This window comes from Mustela erminea, chromosome 12 (genome assembly GCF_009829155.1).
Source record: "Mustela erminea isolate mMusErm1 chromosome 12, mMusErm1.Pri, whole genome shotgun sequence".
Classification (NCBI taxonomy): domain Eukaryota; kingdom Metazoa; phylum Chordata; class Mammalia; order Carnivora; family Mustelidae; genus Mustela; species Mustela erminea.
In genome coordinates this window covers 69,142,459-69,150,975 of record NC_045625.1, presented here as the reverse complement: position 1 = coordinate 69,150,975, position 8,517 = coordinate 69,142,459, and the positions used below count along the sequence as shown (strand labels likewise).

General features: G+C 42.9%; 1 pseudogene; it reads left to right on the top strand.

Annotated features, from left to right (window-relative positions):
* The first annotated feature begins 4,263 nt into the window (after positions 1–4,263).
* LOC116570001 lies at positions 4,264–8,130 on the top strand (annotated as a pseudogene).
* The last annotated feature ends 387 nt before the right edge of the window (positions 8,131–8,517 follow it).

Genomic DNA, 8,517 nt, shown 5'->3' with positions numbered 1-8,517 from the left:
ACTGATGGCATTCATTTCACTTATCCATATACTATAATCACCCAACACACTGTCATTGTTATTATTAGGTCAACTGAGAATAAGATGAATGAAAGTTTTATTTGATCCTCATTCATTCCTTCTCTTCCTTTCCTTTATGTAGATCTGAGTTATTTTCTTTCTCGACAAAGAACTTCTTTTAACATTTATGGAAGGCAGATATGTTGCTGATGAATTCCTTGTTTTTATTTGTCTAAGTTTTTATTTCTCTTTTACTTTTGCAAAATAATATCACTAGATATAGAATTTTGGATTGGTGTTTTTTTTTCTTTCAACACTAAACATTTCACTCCAATCTCTTACTTTCATGGTTTATGATAATAGATCCTAATTCTTATGTTTTCTCTCTCTAGAAGTAGGGTTTTTATTTACCTCTGGATTATTTAAAATTTTATATTTTGTTTTCATACAGTTTGAATATGATATGTTCAGGTATAGACCTTTTTAATATTTCCCTGCTTGGTGTACTCTGAACTTCTACAATGTATCGCTAACCTGTCATTATCTTGGAAAATCCTTGGTCATTATTACTTCAAACATTTTTTCTGTTCTTTCTTCTTCTGGTCTTCCAATTACATATCTATTATACAGTTTGAAACACAGTTCTTGGATATTCTAGATTTTATCATTAAGAAAATTATTTTCCTCTCTGTATTTCAGTTTAGAAAGTTTCTACTGACATTTATGCAGACTCACATATTCTCTCCTTAACTTTATGCAACCTACAGAGGAGTTAATCAAAGGCATTCTTCATTTGTCATACTGCTTTTGTTTTCTAACATTTCCTTTTCATTCTTTCATAGAATTTCCCTTTCTCAGCTTACATGCATCATCTGCTTTCATATATTGTCTACCTTTTCAAGTAGAGCCCTTAACATAATAGTCATGGTTATTTTAGCTTCTTTGTATGAGTATTCTGAAATGTATCATATCTGAATGTACATCTGATGCTTAGTTTGTCTTATCAGTTTGCTTTTCCCTGCCTTTTAGCATGCCTTGTAATTTTTCTTTGAAAGCCAAACATAATGTATTGGGTAATGGGAAATGAAATAAAGAGACCTCTAATATGAAGTCTTATGCTAATCTGGTTAGGTGTTAGGGTGTCTTTAATATTTACTGTAGCTACACATATCAGAGGCTACAGTTTCCTCTATTGTCCTTGTTTTTGTCTCCCCTAGTGTCTTTAATTTCCCTAAATCTCTCTAAATAAAACCTATACCTTGCAGCTCTTTTTAGCTATGATCCTGTTCCTACACAGAGCTGTCAATACGGTAGTAAGGTGTCAGGGGAGGTGAGATGATTAATCATTCGTCTTGTAATGGTCTTATGTTCCTGGATTGTGATGTTTACTAATATTTCAAAGATTTCTGTTTTGTTTTCTACCACTCTATAGATGAGAGAGGAAAGCTAGAGGGGGCTGCTGTAGTTGGGTAATTTACCTTCTCCCATGGGGCATAAAGCTCTGATAGGCTTTTCCCTGCTGAGCAGGCTTCTGTTATGGAAAACACACTGGGAATAATTCACAATGTTTTCAAAATGGGTTACCTTTCTCCTTTCTCTCAGACACTACACTCCCCTGCCAGAAGCAAGAGCTTTTTTTTTTTTTACTTTGTGGTTTACTATGAGAACAAGGTGGGGTTCCTGGTAATATAACCCATAAATAAATGGGAGGCCCCATTGGTTGTGACTCTGGGAGTTTCTCACTCTCAAACTAGCCCATATGCATCCTCCAGCAATTTGTCAAAGTGTCTGTTTAAGTGTTCATACCAGGAGAGCACTGTTGAGCCTCCAGTGCCTTCTGCTTCAAGTAAGTGAATCTTAGGTATGATTTTCTGCACTGACACTCTCAGAAGATTTGAGGTAGTGGTTTGCCACTATGATTCCAAGAAATGTCATTGATTTTTAGTCTGTTCAGCATTTTACATCTTTCATGGACTGAAGCGATGACTCCCAAGCTTCTAAAATGTTATATCTGGAGCCAGAAGTTGCCCTTCAGAGAATGGGTCTTTATTTTCCTGTTCCTCTTCCCACATTTCTAAATGAGTTTGGTAGGGTCAGAGAAACACCTAAAATGGGAAGTCTAAGGAAAGAATAGACATTAACTCCTCTAGGAAAGGAGATCTGACAGGGCGAAGGATTAAGAAAGTACTAATGTTTGGGGCACCTGGGTGGCTCAGTGGGTTAAGTCGCTGCCTTCGGCTCAGGTCATGATCTCAGGGTCCTGGGATCGAGTCCCGCATCGGGCTCTCTGCTCCACAGGGAGCCTGCTTCCTCCTCTCTCTCTCTGCCTGCCTCTCTGCCTACTTGTAATCTCTCTCTGTCAAATAAATAAATAAAATCTTTAAAAAAAAAAAAAAAGAAAGTACTAATGTTTCCACTTGAAACACATAGTCTATTTGTGTATGGTGGTGGCTCTTGGATAAAATCCCAAACACAATGATTCTGCAGTTCTGGATTGGGTTATTTCAAGAGTATGACGTCTGTGTAAGAAAACAAATTTTCCCAAGTCTTGATCATGAGTCACATTCCAATGTCAAGCTCACTCAATCAGGCCTGCCTTCACGTTGGGCTGATCAGAAGAACAGTGCTGAGCCTCTGAGAAGAGACTGGGGTCTGAGGTATAGCCTAGGATACAGGGTCTACCTAAGGGAGCACAGATGTGACTGTCGGGATTCAGTTTGTATGTCCTCATTGAGCAAAGAACTTCTGGTGGGAACATCGAGTGTGGCCCTCCCAGACAAAATCCTCCTTTGTTTTTCAAAATAAAACCTTAAAAATTGAGAAAAGCAAGGAACACAAAGTTCTATAAATTACAATATAGTCCTGATGTTCTTGGATCAAGAATGTCTCCATTTCTGAGAGAAGAGTGAAAGATGAGTCCCCACCCTTCATTCTTTCCTTTTCATTCTAGCATCAGGGAAGAGCCAAGAGGAGGAAAGGTGGGACTCTGAAAGGTAAGGTTCTCCCTATTCCACCTGAGCTCTCCAAGGCTGACCCTTCCTGTCCATTCTGTGAGGGCTCAGGTCCATGATCTCTGAGGATGCCAATTGCATTCCCTATCAGAAAACAGAGCCCTCAGAGGAGAGGCTCGTGGAAACACAGAATGCAAAACCCTTCTCAGATTCCCTGCTCTGACCATGATGGAGCATGAAGCAGTGATGGATCTGAGCAATAGGTGCTGTGCAATAGGAGGCCATATGAGACACTAAGAGTCAGAATTTCTGAAGTTCTGAGACTTTCTGAGAGACCTATGACATCATGGATACTCAAATTCCTCTTTAAGGTAACATTGACCTATGTTCCACATAAGGTGGTTTCCAGTATCACATGGGATAGATAATACATACAAAAGCCCATTGTGAATGATCAAATAATTTAAGTCTTATTATTATCATTGATCATGTGACCTTGTATCCTAATTCTTGGAGCTCTCCAAGTCCAATCTACCAAGGATATCTTTAAAGGACACTCTATTCAGCCTCTTATAAGATCTCTTGCTTCTTCTTCATCATTCTCCTGGTTTCTCGGGGTAGAGAACTTGTCAGAAGTAGGGGAGGCAAGAAAGGTGCTTTCTATTCTGTAAAGGTGAGTAAACATTACCTTCTTTCCTGTACCACTCTTTTAAGCAGAGACTATGTATTTCTAGGGCCTCGGGGAAGCCTGGAATTGACATGGGAAGGAACATTCTCAGAGTTAGAGTTTGAAAGTCTTGGGATGCTGGTGGGTGGGGGGCTACCTTTGCCAGACCAACCAGGGTCATATATGTTTGTTCTGGTCCTGGTTGCAGTTTTTTACCTCCTGTCTCCCACGGCCCCTAGGCTGACATCATGATACCATCCACTTTCATCAACTATTACACACCCTTCTGTGGGGTGTGTAACAGCACAACTGCTGAGGTGAATTGGCTGCTGCTCCCAGAGGCCCTGGAAGATGCTACTCCTTCTCTGATCCCCTTGGTTTTATAGCTCCTGTGACTCACTCATCTTTCACTTCATCTCCTGACTTCTCTACAGTTGCTCCAGGAGACCTAATACCAGCCTCTTTGCCTGAGCCTTCCCCTCAATCCCCTCCATCTTCTCACCTAACCTAATGACCCCTTTAGCTGACTTTTTCTTACTCTCAGCCCTGGGAACTCCCTGTCACTAGAGCCAAAAGCCCAGGATTCTTTATTCCCAGAGAACCATTACAGACCTCTACCCCTTCCTTTGACTTCTTTACTACCATATGATGCTCAGACAACCAGAGGCCACTTTACCTCTGAATACCATCTCTGCTCTTGACCTCACCATTTCACAGGGTATCAACCTCTTACCAAATCTGTTTCAGACGGGGAATCCCACTGATGCATTTGCTTGTCATCATGTACCAGCAACTCCGTCTGTTTCACCACTGCCAGACTACCCTTTAACTGTGATTCAATCTAAATCGATTTCCATCTCATTGAAACCTGTTCCTGATAAATCATCTCCAGATAACCCTGGTGGGTTGTCTACTTATGTCCCCACAATCAGAGGTAATGACTGCTCAAACCCATCAGGTTCAGAATTCTCCCATTGACAGGCCCATGCCAAGAACATGTTCCTTTCCTTCCCACATTATCACACTCCGATGTTCAGCAAGAGCAAGTTTACCTCCACCAACCAGAAACCTATTTCTGGAGAGACCGCATGTTCCAGAAACTTAAAGGAGGCCAGTGGAATTTCTTTCCCTGGCCTTAACTTTCAGACTCTCTTGGAGAGATAAATTAAGAAGAGAATGGATTTCCAGATTTTAGAGAAGAAAGTAAAAGAGGAGGGGCCATTTTCCAAACAAATGTGGTCAGAATACCAATGGACATCTTTAGGGAATTTGTTGCATCTGTTTGATGGACAGGTCACCACAGCCTCCAAAAGTGGCTGGAACAATGAAGGCAAACCAGAGAAGCTCTCTATTTATCAACAGCTCCTCTATGTCAAGGCTTTGGCAGAAAACTTGCATCAGAAATATAGCCAGCTCTTCTGGGGTCTTCCTTCTTTGCACAGTGAGTCCTTAGTAGCCACTCTCCTGTTTTCTAGTAGTATTTCCCCACTAGAGTCTCACTTTGTCTTATTCAATGGAACTCATAATACTTCTGCCACCAAAATGGAAGCACCTCCACCACTTCCTCATTCCCAACCATTTCCTCTCCCCATTGTACATCCCCATTCCTTGCCTCAAACCCTGTCCCCATCCCAGCCCCTAACTTTCACTAATGTGAACACCCACGCCCATTTTCAATCCTGCCTCCTGATCATACCGCCTTCTTCATCCCAGATTAGGGACTGTGGAGTGTCTTTCCATAGATCCAAGAATGAATCAGACTCTCCTATCTTGACTAAAAATCAACACCTGGGAAGGCACATGTTGCAGAAGCAACAGGAAAGTTTGTGGGCTTTAGTCCGCATGTTCCAGAAACTTAAAGAAACCATTTGTCCTCAAGCTCCCAACCTTGCATTGGTTAGCCGGTCATCCCATGCCTATGTACCAGTCTCCATCCTTCCTGGCCATTTTCATATCATCTGTGAACCCCAGGAGACACTGGAGTTACATAGCCCAAGGAAGGTAATCCCACGCTGGTGCCTCCATGACTGTAGAAATCTAGACTCCCTAGCAGTGATGGAGCCTCAGCATACATTATCAGAACTCTCTCAGCAAAAAGGCAGACATGTTCACTTACAAATCTCTGAGTTCCAGGGCCATAGTAACAGGGATCTAGCAAAGACTGAATTGAGTCTCCCCGGAAGTTTCCATGAGAGGGTCCAAACAACGTTCCAGCTAAGAAAAGATATGAGGAAGAATCTTGGGTATATCCTAGAGAAGAGTCCAGAAGACAGCCCAGGATCTCAGAATCTCACCTGAGATCTGAGGATCTCAGAATGCCACCTAGTGAAGGGTCTGAGGGCTGCCTTGGAGACAACAAGGAACTGTGTGTGTCATTCAAGGAATCACTCAGGGAATGAATTATTGAATGTCTCAAGGAAGGACACAGACCAGAATCAAATGAAAAGTAATCTTAGTTTACATATGAGCAAGAAGTTTTGGCATATCACTGTGGGTAGGATTTCTATAGGTGTGTGTTATTCGTGGCTAGCTGATGACAATACATTGCCTTTCTCTGGGAGTTCCCAGACTGCTACGGAAAACACAGATTCTAAAAAGACAATGGTGGGTAGGGTTTACTGCCAGAGCATCACTCTAGAGCATTCTTTTCTTCATCTCAGTACACGACAGGTGCTAGAGGCCCATATTATTAGATTTCGCATGAGTGAGAGGTGGGGTTTACCCCTCAGGGTTCTTGAATCCAAAAAATTCTGTATGTTGAGAGAAGCCAAAACATGGCCTCTCTCCCAACTTGACTTTCCCTCCTCAGCCATGCATCTTTCTGTGGTGGGTTCCAAAGCTGAGTTTTTTAAACCCCTTGAGGGAAGCTCTAAACCTTTTTTGGAATACAGGGTAAGAACAACAAAGTCAGTCCCCACTGCAGATCATCCTCTTCTGCTATGTCATCTGTGGGCAATGAAGGACATGGGGGCCTGAAGGCATCACACTCTGACACTGACCATAAGACTGCAGAGTGTATCCAGATAGCTGAGTGGGGCAGCCAGACTTTTTAGCCCCTTACACACAGCATCAGAGCTCAAGTGATCCAGTGAGACTGGACAAGACAACACATGTGGCCCAGAGGTGCACCCGAAGGCAAGCTGGGGCTAGTCATGAGCCAACGCATGAGAATGTGAGTTCCAGTAACAGAGTAGAAACGCAGCAGGGCAAAGTGATGGTGGAGAAGAACTTACAACATTTTGCCATGTCCAACCTGTCCAGGGATATATTCGATACCGAGAAGCTCTGCACTCTTCAATTCCAATCTTGGGACACCTTGACAACCAATGAGCTAGGAAGCTCCAAAATGATAAATGTCAACATGAGTAAAGTAGAAACTGCCCTGACCACGGAACGACCCTCACCAAAAATACTGGTTCCCCAAGATTCTAAACTATCAGATATGAAAAGACAGATCCTGAGTGAGTTAAAGTTTAAACTGGAGAGTGAGGAGCATAACCAGGCTCAAGGATGTCCCACTGACATGCCCCTTCCTTCAGATAGCTTGACTTCCAAGGCTTCACTGACTCAGTCTCAGAGTGTATGCATCCCAGGTGCTGCATGTCCAACTGAAAGACAGCAGAATTAGCATGGAGCAGATGCAGGAATCCTTGGACTTGAAGCTGGCCTTCTGTAAGGGCAGCTTACGGATTTCTCACAAAGAATAAGTGCAAAGAAAGTGAGACCTCAGGATCCCAAAGCAAGAAAATGCAGAAGTGAGGACTCAGGAGTAGGGACATCTGCAGGCAGAGAGGAGAGCCACCATGCTGAGGACAGAAAATTAGAGAGTGCTTCCCCAACTCTCACAGAATGAACAGTTTCCTCTTGAAAGTTACTTCAGAAAAAAGATGAGGCAATTTTCTCAGTGGATCAATTCCAAGAAAAAAAATCACAGGGCATCAAGAAAGTCCCCAGCAAAAAACCAAGACCCAGTTGAAAGTGTGACTACTTTTGGGAGTGACTGGCCTCCTGAAGCTCGCAAGCTCACTACCATTGGGAAGGTCCTAGAAGAAAAGCTGGAACATATGTACGTATTTGAGGCCTCAGAGTTAAGCCAGCAGCAGGAAGAACTACAGGCCCAGGTAGGGCCTGACAAGAGCCCTCCCTCCAAATATCGGGCTCTTTCTGACCCACAACAAGAGAAATGGGCAAGTATCAAGTCCTGCAGCCAAGAAGCTGTCTGTGTTGACAAGAACCATCCTACACGTATCAGACAGAAGAGAGACAGGGTCAGACAGCCCCGGAAAGCTGAGGCCTTCAAGAATCAGCTATTAATCCAGAGTCAATGCCCTTCTTCTCTGCCTTCTGGAGAGCCTGTGCCTCATCCAAGCCCTACCTGTGTGCATCAAGTATGCCAGGTCCTTCAGTCCACCAGGGGCGACCCTGATGAAAGGTACTGTGTTTAGCTATTTGACTCTTCTACTCAGACAGAAAATGCTTATCCAGCACTTCCAGGGAGAACAATTTCTCTAAAAAATACAACTTCCCTATGACCCTGCCATTGCACTACTGGGTATTTACCCCAGAGATACAGATGTAGTGAAAAGAAGGGCCATCTGTACCCCAATGTTTATAGCAGCAATGCCCACGGTCACCAAACTGTGGAAAGAACCAAGATGCCCTTCAACGGACAAATGGATAAGGAACATGTGGTCCATATACACTATAGAGTATTATGCCTCCATCAGAAAGGATGAATACCCAACTTTTGTAGCAACATGGATGGGACTGGAAGAGATTATGCTGAGTGAAATAAGTCAAGCAGAGAGAGTCAATTATCATATGGTTTCACTTATTTGTGGAGCATAACAAATAGCATGGAGGACATGGGGAGTTAGAGAGGAGAAGGGAGTTGGGGGA